This window comes from Aotus nancymaae, unplaced genomic scaffold (genome assembly GCF_030222135.1).
Source record: "Aotus nancymaae isolate 86718 unplaced genomic scaffold, 86718_ANA_hifiasm-v0.15.2.pri h1tg000003l, whole genome shotgun sequence".
Lineage (NCBI taxonomy): Eukaryota > Metazoa > Chordata > Mammalia > Primates > Aotidae > Aotus > Aotus nancymaae.
The window spans coordinates 18,757,381-18,770,637 of record NW_026988414.1 but is presented as its reverse complement, the minus strand read 5'-3'; positions in this window follow the sequence as shown (position 1 = coordinate 18,770,637).

Here is a 13,257-nt window from a genome sequence, read left to right as displayed (position 1 = left end):
TCCTCCAGAAGATAGGTTTCTGAACATGCTGCTGTATTTTCATACATTTCTTCCTTTGGAAATGTATGAAGAAAGGGTGGCATTTTGGAGTTACCAGCCTGTGAAAGGTCTAGAGAAGGCGGTAGATGTGGGTGGGTGTGGCACCTCTGCCCTCCCCAGCACAGTAGTGTGTGGGTATCCCTGGCAGGCGCTCAGGAAGGGCGAGGTGGAGGCTCGCATGCTCTGAGCACAAAGTCCTGGGATCCCTTCAACCCAAGCACTGCCCGGACACCAGCTAGCATCGCTGATAGAAGAAACGCTGTTGGTTGGAAGCCCAGCTGTTGCCAGAGGGTGTCACTAAAGAGCCACGCTCCGTGGGGGTCATTCGCGTTGTCTCGGTCTATGCAGACACCGTTGCTTCCAGAGAGTCAGAAGTTCCATGTGGGTAGTGTTGGAGCAGAATTTTGGGACAGTGATGGAAAGCTTCCTCCCAAGCCAGCTGGGGAGTAAGGGGAGGGGTGGCTGGAGGAACCTGGCATCCCTGGGTTAGGGCCACAGGGGTGGCTCTGCCCGCAGCTCGGCCTCTGCCCACCTCTTGACTCTCCATGCTTTGGCTGTCAGTCTCCTCGTCCTTCCCTCTTCTCAGTGCGGGAGGACCCTGAATCAAATGCCTCATCCTGGTTTGTATTTTACCCTTGGATGAAGCTTGCCAAGCCTGGGCTCTGTGGACTTTGCAGAAGCTTGCAGATCCTGGTCCCAGAGACTCTTCTCCCTGGGGCAGGAGGCAGTGTGGTGTGTGGACAGGACTGGCCTGGAGCACAGTGGCTGCCCCGGGGACTTCCTAGCTTTCTGAGCCTTTCCAGCCCTGAGTGCGACCTTCCTATTCTTGATCACATCCCTTAACTTGGGAGCCTGCTGGAGCCTGCAGAATGTGGCCTCATCCTCTTCCTCTGTGAAATAAGAGGGGGCCTGGCAGTCCCGGGAGTCTTGGACACTTGCTCCCCACCTCCCTGGTGGGTTTCTCTCCTTGCCTTCACTCTAGAGAATGCTGTTTCATGATGTAGGATGTGGTCAATGACTGACGCATTCTTCAGGGTGTCAATATCCCTCTTGACACAGCTCTGATTTCTGGTGCTCCTGGACTCTGCACACAGCAGGCGCCACTCTGGGCTCTGTGAGATGCATCCTGCGGTTTGGTCTCGTTGGCTCTTTTCCCTGCGTCCTCTGGCACTGCCCTGTTCTGGGCAGGAGGCTCTCACCCTCAGGTGGGGGGTCCCACCTCCGCCTCCCGTCTCCTGCCTCCCGCCTGCCCTCTTTGATCGTTTCCTGTAAGGGTCTGCTGGGGTCCTGTGTGTCATGTGTTGTTGATAGATTCCCATCCTGCTTGCTGTCCTCTCCATTCTGAGGGACCTCTGAGAGCCTGTGAGCAGTTTAGAGGGGCCTCTCCTGGCCCCTTCACCCATGGAATTCCCGCAATGGGGAAATGATCATGAGGGGCGCATCCTGGGCGTTTGGGACGTCAGGTGAGAAGGGAGGGCCTGTCCTAGTCCAATGGACTGCTCCAACAAAGTGCATTAGCCTGGGAGTTATAAGCCCCAGAAACGTATCGTCAAAGTTCTGAAGGCCGAGAAGTCCTGGATCAAGATGCCTGAGGATTCAGAGCCTGGTGAGGGCCGGTTCCTTAGGGCAGTGCCTCTAGCTCTGTCCTCATGTGGCTGAAGGGGCCAGGGGAGGTTTCTGGAGCCTCTTTGATGAGAGCACTAACTTCTCCAGGAGAGGATTGTTGAGAATGCTGGTCTGGCTTCAGGGCAATTCCAAAGGCCCCAGCTGTTCATTCTACCCCATTGGGAATTAGGCTTCAACATATAAATTTAGGGGACACTGACATTCAGGCCATAGCATGTCAAAGATGTAGTGAGGTGTGCCTGTGGAAAACCTCCCAGAATCTGGATGTGGACCAGACAGAAGGAAACTGAAAGTGATGGGGTGGCCGATGGTCGCTGGTCTGTGTAGGACTCAGCTGCGAGTGTGGCCCTGGGCACGGTGGCAGTGGCTGTTGGAGGATGACAGGGAACATGCGGGGTTTGGGGGCGGGTGGAACCCACCGTGAGTGAAAACTCCCTGGGGGCCCAGGAAGCAAAACTAGAGGAGTCTCCCCTCTCCCCTCCCTTCAAAGAGTGTCACTTCTGAGATAGTCCTGTCACCTGCCTTAGCGCACAGGTGTTGCTGTAACAACTCCTGCAATTACCTTCAAAAGGAGGCTTGTGCAGGTGCCTGCAGGATACAGGAGGCCCGAAGTGCAACCTGAGTGTCCCGGGGACAGGCGAGCCTGGCAGCTGTCCGCACCCCACAGTCCCAAGTGCTGCCTCAGGGACGGGCCGAGCGCGTGCTTGGTTCTGGCTCTCAAGGCCCCCATCTCAGAGCTGTGGATAGTCATAAAGGGTCCATAAGCATGAAGAGGGCCACAAATGACCCATGAACCTCAGGCCTCTCTGCTGCCATCAGCCAAGAGCAATGCACCAGCCTTTCGGGCCTCGAGACCCTTCCGTCCTCTGGGCTTTGCTGTTTTCCTCCTCTGGCCCCTCTGTGTGTATGCACAGACACATGCACACACACACACATGCACACACACACATTCATTGCAATTTCTCTCTGTTTCCCTGTATTCCCCAAAATTCTATGGGTTCCTCTTTACTCCTCAAAGATATAGGCCTGGGCCGCATCTCAGCCTGCGGAGGCCTGAACCTTTCCCAGGACTGTTTCTAATTCTCAGGTCCTGCTTTAAAATAAAACACTGAAGGGCTTTCCAGAAGGAATTATACAGCAACATAAAGCGCGGGTGTCCTAAGCATGTGGTGCGTATGTTGTCTTAAACTGACTACGCTGTGAAACCACCATCCGTGTCAAAACCCAGTGTTTCCCCAGACGTGGAGGTGCTCCCCAGTCACTAATTGTGATCACCTGTCCGGATCACCACTGAGCCCTGAAGGTCACCCTCTCCTGACCTCTTACAGCACTGATTGCTCCTGCCAGGCACAATTTTATACCTTTGCTGTTGAACAATCTAATCATCCCCATAACCCTATGAGATCATCATTCCCATATGACAGAGGAGAAAACTTGGGGACATGGGAGCTGTGTCCTGGATGAGGCCTTGCTGGCAGGAAAAGGCGGAACTGGAGTCCAGCCAGGAGCCCCAGCATGGTCCTGTTCATCCCCCACTAAACTGGGCTGTGTAACGTGTCATGGCAGTCTGGAAAGCAAGTTAGCTCCGTGCCGATGGAGGTGTTGACGGATGCCCACCACTCTCCACTTGGTGGGAGGAAGCCTTCATGTCCCGCTCAGGTCTGCCTCTCTCAGTGACTCAGAGCCTTGAGAAAGTGGGAGGCTCAGAGGGGGAAAGGGACTTACCTGCCCAAGGCCCACAGCTGTTAAGTGGCAGGTTAGGACCATTATTCTCCTGTCCCTTTCACAGAGGACAGGAGGAAAGTGAGGCCAGGTGGGGTACATGAGCTTAACCTCCTTCCTGCGGCAGGCCCGGATCAGCTTTGGACATGGTTGGTGCTGACCTCGAACGCAGCGCTAGAGGGCGCTGTCTCTGTCCTGAGTGTTGAGGTGCAGGCTTCTTCTCCTTTGTTCTGTCCACTGCCAGAACCGTGAACACACCTCCAGTGTGTTTCTGTGGATATTCTTGTGTGCGTAGATAACTACCGTTGTAACATTTTATGCTGATTTAAAATGCTCTAATGTATTGAAACCTTAAAAGGAATTGTGTAATAAAACATTTTAAATTAATATTTGTGTTTTTGTCATTGGATATAATCAAGTTCTCTGTTCAATATTATGATTTAAAAGGTAATATGGACATTCAAAATGTTTCCTCAGCAGGGATGATGGAGAACGCTTCAGTTTTCCTTTAGGGATTAAATTTTTGAATTTCCACCATGGGTAAGATCTTCTTGGGATAAAATGTTTGCACAGTGGAAAGTGGGCTATTTTTTCTAAAACTAGCATGAGTGATTTTAAAATCACACAAAAATGATTTTGTTTTGAATTTAAAAGATAAAACAAGAAGTATGTCCTGCTCTAGGGACCTGTCTTCAGTTGCTTTCACCAGCTGTAAATGAGTCCCTTCCCACCTCCATTTGAGGATCCTTCCTCTGCCTCCTCAAATCTGAGACTGCATCATCAGAACAACCTCGGAAGCTCGTGGAAACACCGATCACATGGCCCTCTCCCCAGGGGTTTCTGAGCAAGTAGTTCTGATGGAGCTGAGTAGTTGCATTTTTTTTTTTTTTTTTTTTTTGAGGTGGTGTCTTACTCGGTAGCACAGGCTGGAGGGCAGTGGCATGATCTCAGCTCACTGCAACCTCCGCCGCCTGGGTTCAAGTGATTCTCCTGCTTCTGCCTCCCAAGTAGCTGGGATTACAGGCATTCACCACCATGCCCAGCTAATTGTTTTTTGGATTTTTAGTAGAGACAGGGTTTCACCATGTTGGCCAGGCTGGTCTCAAACTCCTGACCTCAGGTGATCCGCCTGCCTCAGCCTCTCAAAGTGGAGTAGTTGCGTTTTAACCGATTCCAGGCAATGCTGATGCTGTAGGTCCTGCATCCACACTTGTGAACCGCTCACACACTTGGTAGAACTGGAAAGCCAGGCAGGGCACCATGGCTCATGCCTATAATCCCAACAGTTTCGGAGGCTGAGGCAGGAGGATCCCTTTAGGCCAGACGTTCAAGACCAGCCTGGCCAACATAACAAGACCTCATTTCTTCAAAATTTTTAAAATTAGGCAAGTATGGTGGCGTGTGCTTGTCTATCTACTCAGGCAGAAGGCTGAGGTGGGAGTATCACTTGAGACCAGGAGGTCAAGGCTAAAATGAGCTATGATTTTGCCACTACACTCCAGCCTGAAGGACAGAACAAGAGCCCAAAAAACAAACAAACAAACAAACAAACAAAACTAAAGGCACTATTTCCTTGGGGTTCCTCATCTCATGTGTTCCTTTAAAGACCTGGAAGAAGTAAGCATCTTACATGGGAGATGTTTGCCAAAGACAGTTTGCTGTTGTTTACTCTCTGCACATTGGCACAGATAAGATGGCCTTTTTTCTACCTAGAGAAGCTGTATGTGGAGGCTATTTTAAAACAACGAAACCAGATGCTCCCTTATCAATTTAAAGATCATTTTTAAAGCCTTTTAAGGAAAATAGTCAAAAGATTTTTTTTTCCTAGAAGAGTTTCTGGTGCTCATGCATGTGGTTGAGTGAAATCAACATCAGCCGTAGCAACAGTGATGGGGAATGATATTGTGGACACAAAGTGAACCACAATTCTGAAAGGCAATTTCAGCGTGAATGATGTATAATGATCCAATAATTTTGTGGGAAGTATAGGTGCTTGGCAAAGGGAAAGATGTTATAGGTCATAGTACCTATACAGATGGTCCCCAATTTACCATGGTTCCACTTATGATTTTTTTTTTTTTTGAAATGGAGTCTTGCTCTGCTGCCCAGGATGGAGTGCAGTGGTGTGATCTTAGCTCACTGCAACCTCTTCCTCCTGGGTTCAAGCAATTCTCATCCCTCAGCCTCCCAAGAAGCTAGGATTACAGGCACACACCACCACCATGCCTGGCTATTTTTTTTTTTTTTTTTTTGAGACGGAGTTTCGCTCTTGTTACCCAGGCTGAAGTGCAATGGCGCGATCTCGGCTCACCACAACCTTCGCCTCCTGGGTTCAGGCAATTCTCCTGCCTCAGCCTCCTGAGTAGCTGGGATTACAGGCACACGCCACCATGCCCAGCTAATTTTTTGTATTTTTAGTAGAGATGGGGTTTCACCATGTTGACCAGAATGGTCTCGATCTCTTGACCTCATGATCCACCCGCCTCGGACTCCCAAAGTGCTGGGATTACAGGCGTGAGCCACCGCGCCCGGCCAGCCTGGCTAATTTTTAAAATATTTTTAGTAGAGACAGGTTTTCACCATGTTGGTCAGGCTGGTCTCGAACTCCTGACCTCAGGTGATCCACCCGTCTCAGCCTCCCAAAATGTTGGGATTACAGGAGTGAGCTACCATGCCTGGCCAACTTAATTTTTTGACTTTATGATGGCGCAAAAGCAGTTTGCATTCAGTAGAAACCATACTTCAAGCGCCCATAAGACATTTTGTTTTTCACTTTTGGTACAGTATTTAATAAATTACATGAGACATTCAACACTTTATTATAAAATAGGCTTGTGTCAGATTATTTTAGACCACTGTGGGCTAATGTCAGTGTTCTGGGCATGTTTAGAGTAGGCAAGGCTGAGCTACCGTGTTCAGTAGGTTAGGTGGATTAAATGCATCTTTGACTTAAAATATTTTCAACATGGTGGACTTAACAGGATGTAACCCCGTTGTAAGCCAAGGAACACCTGTACTAAAAGACATTGAACTGTGCACTTTAAAAGGATGAATTGTATGGCATGGTATTGTTAGGGAAACAGGAGAATAGGAGAGCCAGGGTGACACCATTTTAAAATCAACTCCATCTTATTGCTTTTCAGCCTTTTGTCTAAGACCAAATGTAAAATCAGCTCCCTCTTAAAACTAGCAAGCCACATTCCTTGCCGGTCACCACCCATGGTCTTAAGATGTTTATGGCTGAGTAAACAGCTTAATAATACCCGCAAGGACAAACTCCTAGGACAGCAGAATGTCCAGTTCTCCCAACATTGCATAACGGTATATGCTTTGTAGATGATTACAGACATGCTTTGATGTACTTAGCCACTAAAATGCCAAAGATAGTTTTCTTTAAATCAGAAAAATAATAGTGTCACACTGTCAGCCCACCCACATGTAGACATAGCTTAGCTTTTACATAGATAAGACCCCTGTATAAGGAAAACCAGCCAGGCACCATGGCTCACATCTGTAATCCCAACATTTTGGGAGGGCAAGGCAGGCAGATCACTTGAGGTCAGAAGTTTGAGACCAGCCTCGCCAACAGGGTGAAACCCCATCTCTGCTGAAAATACAAAAATTAGCCACACTTGGTGGTGCGCACCTGTAATCTCAGCCACTAGGGAGGCTGAGGCAGGAGAATCACTTGAACTTGTGAGGTGGAGGTTGTAGTGAGTCAATATCACACCACTGTACTCCAGCCTGGGTGACAGAGTGAGACTCTGTCTCTCTCACACACACACACACACACACACACACACACAAAATGGTCATCAACAGAGGCTATGACTGTGCCAGCTATGGGGCAGGACACATTTATTAAGTAATCTTGCTGGCTTAACCAAATGCTGATACTTAGCCCCATGGATGCCTAAGGGAATACTCATAGTTAAATATGAAGGAGAATACAAATATACAGCTGTAACATAGTTTTTAAATGTCATATTGACCCAGTTTTGAGGATCTGTGTAGAGGCCAGTTTCCCTTTCTGAGCAGTCCACATCCCCAGCCACCTCTGTTACAGGGCTGTCACACTCCATGCCTCTATACACCAGCCCTAATTGGCCCAGAGCCAGGTACCAGACAACCACGGACTCCCCTCTATCCCAGCGCCCACTGAAATTATTCCAGCAGACCAGCCCTAAGCCTGCTAACCCTGTATCCCCTCTTCCCTCCCGTGGACACCACAATAAAGGCATTTACCTGATGTCCCATCTCCCTGGCCCAGTGACCCACCCTGGCTTATCCGAGTGGACCTTCAGTGGCCAGTGATTTCCCCAGGGAATTGTCAGCAACAAAACTAAAACTTTTTCTGGTTTCTCTCTGTTGATCTGTGTCTGGTCCTACCATGACTACAAATGAAATATCCAGAATAGGCAAATCCATAAAGACAGTAGATGAACGGTTGTCAGGAGAGGGGGAGGGGGAGTAGGGAGTGACTGAACATCAGTAAGGATTTTTTTATGATGAAAATAATTTGGAATTAGTGTTGATAGTTACATCACATTGTGAATGTACCAGAAACCACTGAATTATACACTTTAAAATGATTAACATGACGAATTTTGTTATGTGAATTTTGTCACAATAAAAAAAAACTACCAAAAGAAAAAGGAATGACTCCAAGTTGTTTTGCTCTTAGCAACTACAACAATGGAGGTGCCACTTTCTGAGATGAAGAATTATTTGGATGGGGGAATTCAGGGGAAGGGAGTGTTTCTGATAGATGTCTGCTAGACACCCAAGAGGAAATAAACATAAGAGTCCAGAGATCCTGGGGAGAGGCAAAATGGTCGTGCTTTCAGTACGTAGATGGTTTTTGATAGTATTCAAAGCCATGAGTGCATGAGATCACCAAGGAGTGCGTCTACATAGAAGAGTGGTCCCAAGAGTGAGCCCTGTGGTGCTCCAAAAAGAGGTAGGGTCGGCCAGGTGTGGTGGTTCACACCTGTAATCACAGTACTTTGGGAGGCTGAGGCAAGTGGATCACTTGAGGCCGGGAGTTCGAGACCAACTCCTGGCCAACATGGTGAAAATTTTTGTATTTTCTCTACTAAAAATATAAAAATTAGCTGGGTGTGGTGGCACATGCCTATAGTCCCAACTTGAGAGGCTGAGACAGGAGAATCCCTTGAACCCGGGAGGCAGAAGTTGTAGTGAGCGGAGATTGTGCCACTGCACTCCAGCCTGGTGACAGAGCGAGACTCCGTCTCAAAAAAATAAATAAATAAAAATAAGGGGAGCCAGAAGGACATGGAGACAGGCAGGCCACCAAAGAATGTCGTAGTGACAACTCCTGCTTATCCTTCCAAGTTGTAGACCAGTCTTCCTTAGATTGGGGAAATGTCTCCCATTTTTTTTTCCTGTAACCTCAACTACATTTGTTTATGGCACTGTAAAAATTAATGTCCCTTTTTCTAACCTCTTGGAATTCCCTGAGGACAGCATTTCTGTGTCCCAAGCACCTAGCATCTATGAGTGGACAGGCATTTTCTGGGCTCAGGGCCCCTTATTACTCTCTCATCCTTAAGCATTATCCACTGGCTTACTTAAAGAGGAACCATCAGACTGAAGTGGTTGTAATGCCTTGAGTTCCCACAGAAACAAACCTAAGTCAAATGCATGTCTCATAAATGACTGACTGAGAGGAAATGAAACTTAAGCTTCACCAATCCAAAGCCTCCAACTACCCTCTAATTACATAACTAGGGGACTTCCTATCCAGATAATCCAAATAAGGCAACAACATAATTGTAAACAATTATTTTCCCTGTTTGCTTCCTCATTCTCCTTACAAAATCCTTTCCTTCAAGCCCTTCAAGTGGAGCCCCAATCCGAGGTTGGGTGCTACCCACTCCATGGATCTTTGTTTGCTCAAATAAGCTCTTCGAATTGTTAATTGTGCCTGTTTAATTTTTAACACAGTCAACCTTCTTCAGTCTTTCAGTGAGGTAGAAGATATGGAAGAAGAAGTCCAAGGAAGAATTACCTAGGCTCCACACGGAAAGTAAAAGGAAATGAGAATGCACAGAACAGTTCCCTTTGAAGTATTAAGGGAGCTTCCTTAATCCTACTTGGACAGTGAAGATCACTGAGGCCATCAGTGAGGACATCTTCAGACCACCCCATATTATTATTATTTTTTGAGATGAAGTTTGTTGCCAGGAGTGCAGTGGTGCAAAATATCCAGCTTACTGTAACCTCCGCCTCCTGGGTTCAAGTGATTCTCCTGCCTCAGCCTCCCAAGTAGCTGGGACTACAGGCATGCACCACCACACTCAGCTAATTTTTGTATTTTTAGTAGAGACAGGGCTTCGCCGTGTTGGCCAGGATGGTCTCAATCTCTTGACCTCGTGATTAGCCCGCCTCGGCCTCCCAAAGTGCTGGGATTACAGGTGTGAGCCACCGTGCCCAGCCCCCATATCATTTTTATTTTTAAAAAAGTTTTGAGACAGCATCTTGCTCCGTTGCACAGGCTGGAGTGCAGTAATGCAATCATAGCTCACTGCAGCTTCAACTTCCTGGGCTCAAGCAATCCTCCCACCTCAGCCTCCTGAGTAGCTGGGATGACAGGCACACTCCACCATGCTTACCTAATTTATATGTTGTAGATGTTGGGTCTCACTATGTTGCCCAGGCTGGTTACAAACTCCTGGGCTCAAGCAATACTCCCCTCTCAGCCTCCCAAAATGCTGGGATTACAGGTATGAGTCACCATGATCGCCCCTCCCCTCCGTATAGTACTGACATGCCATTTCCTGACACAGATTCTGATTATTCTCTCATTTCTTCAAAAGAGAAACTGTGTTTCCATTATGTCTTCATACATAACTTTTTTCTTTTCAACTTTAGACATGCACAAATCTTTCTGTTGTATCAATTAGGATTAGGTATGAATGCTTACAACAGAAAACCAAATTTATAGTGACTTAGGTTTTATTTTTCTGAGGTAACGAGGAGAATAGAGGCGGGCAGTCTAGGACTGGAATGATGGCTCTGCTGTGCCACCAAAAGTTCTGCTCCTTCTCTTTCTGCCTGCCCAGCCTGACCTTGTGGCTTGAGTCCTCATGCGTACCACCTTCTGGTTACAAGATGCCATGACCTTTCTGGGTACATGACGCCGGCCCCATTTATCTTTCTAAATGTCTGTCCTATTCCTGGCCTGCCTGGACCGACCTCTAGCATAGGATTCCACTTCTAACCTGAAAGGAAAGAGAAGACAAAGGGCAAAAATCTTGCTCTGAGTTAGCCTCCTTGTAAAGAACTTTCCTAGAAGCCCCACCCAACAACTTAGGTTTACATCTCATTGGCCAGAACTGTGTCATGTGGCCAGTTAGGGCGCAGGGTAGGCTGAGAAGATTTAAGTTGGACACGTTGCTATCCTCAATAAAATCAAGGTCTGTCCCTAGGGAAGAGGAAAGAGTAAATATTGTGTCGACAATCAGCAGTATCTGCCGTAACTGTCCAAAAAAGAAAATTTGGGTCGGTATTAGATTGGCATAATCTTCCTGGAAAATAGTTTGGCATTATGCACAAGGGCCTTAAAAATAGCTCCACTCTCACCTAGCAATTACATTTCTAGAAGCCTGTCCTAAGGAAAGAGTCAGAAATACAAATCGAGAATTCTGTGCATAATTTTTGTCTTTAAATTTTAACTAAAATAAATTCTAACTTTTTGAAGAGGTCATACATTTACATGCTTCAGAATTCAAAAGGTACAAAAGACTTCAAAGAATAACCTCCCCTAATTTAGTTTCCCTCTTCTGGAAGTAAGCAGGGTTATCACTTTCTTAGTCTATTTCTGAAAGTACTCTTTACATATACAGCAAATACGTGAGTGTGCATTTATGAGATACACACGCATTCTTTTCTGTTTCACACAAATGCTGACATGCTATTCATGTGACTATGTGTCTTGGTTTCTTTCACTTAGCAAGGTATTTTGGAGATAATTTCAGTTAGAGTTTCCTTGTACTTATGAAAATATGGACCGTAATTTATTTAATCAGATTCTTATAATCAAACATTTAGATCGTTTGTAACAGCAAAACTATACTGCAGTATACAATCCTGTATATAATGCCACTTTGTAAATGTGCCAGTTTTATCTACAGGATAAATTCCTAGAAGTAAGATTGTTGGGCCAAAGGACATGTGCATTCACAGCATTATTTATAGTGGGGAAATATGGAAAGTAAATTAATTGTCCTACTTAAGGGAGCAAATTATGTTATATTACATTCATATGGTACAATATTACACAGTCTGGGAAGATGCTTATGAAATATGTTAGGGAATTGTGAGGCACACGCACACAGACACTTGTGCGTACATATCCATAAAGCTCTAACTATAACTGAAAGAACATATCACTGCTAATTGTGGTTTATTTGGTAACAACTGTAGGATTACAAAGGTATGAAAATCCCATATTTTGTCCCATACTGGTATGTTATTAAAATAATAAAGGAGTTTGTGGATTAGCCAAGTGTATTGTCTTCTCGGGTATCTAGATTCAATATCATCCCCCACTACTTTCAAGACTAGAATCTGCAAGAAGTCTTTAGAGAAAAGAGGGATGCTTTTTTGACATTCCATGTATTTTCTAAGCTTGAGCAATTCACCTCTTGTATGTCTACCTTGCATTTATAGTTACAAATAGGAACAGGCAGGTCACAGAAAAAAACTTAACGTTCAAGCTCAATAATAAAGAAATATCGGCCAGGCATAGTGGCTCATGCCTGTAATCCTAGCACCTTGGGAGGCCAAAGCAGGCAGATCATTTGAGGCCAATAGTTCAAGACCAGCCTGGCCAACATGGTGAAATCCCGTTTCTCCCAAAAAATACAAAAATTAGCTGGGTGTGGTAGCACATGCCTGTAGTCCCAGCTACTTGGGAGGCTGGGACACAAAATCGCTTGAACCTGGGAGGAGGAGGTTGCAGTGAGCCAAGGTCACACCACTGCACGCCAGCCTGGGTGACAAAGAGAGACTCTGTCTAAAAAATAAATAAATAAAAAGGGGGAAAAAGTAATACAAATTAAGGGAATAAGATTCATTCACCTATCAGATTGGCAAAGTAAGTTATGGTATATCTATATAATAAGATGTGGACATGCAATACAAGGCAAGTCTTTAAAGATACTTTAATCACTATTAATGGGCTTGGAAACTGGACCACAGTGTGTTAAATGGAGAAAGCAAAAATTGCTGTTCAATAAGTATGATATGTTCCCATTTTCTATAAATACATTTTGTCTCTGTGGCTATAAAGAAAAGATTCCTGAAGACCATGCATTGGACGTTAATAGTCGTTTCATCTAGGGAATGGGATGAAGGGTGATAGTCTAAACTTTTTACTTTTCTTTTGCATTACTTGATTTTTTTTCTACAGTTTTACAGCAAGCATGTATTACTTTTGAATTAAAAACAAAAATGTAAAATCTTATTTTACATGATGAGGTTGTTTTCTAGTCTCTGCCTGGAGCACGTTTCCTTCTCAAAATGCTTTTAAAATGCTTTGTGCACATTGCCATAACTGTTTACTTTTTTAACTTTCCAGCCTGACTGTAATCATCCTGAGGGGATGCTGTCTGTTTGGTCTCTGCTGATTCCCTAACACCTGGCACTGATCCTGACATTAATAGGGGCCAGTTAATATTTGCTGAAAAAACACATCATCTCTCCTTAATATTTCTGGACTCTCTCCTGTTCTACCTGTACTCCCTGTTGTAGTCCCAGCTACTTGGGAGGCTGAGGCATGAGAATCATTTGTGCCTGGGAGGCAGAGGTTGCAGTGAGCCAAGATTGAGCCACTGCATTCCAGCC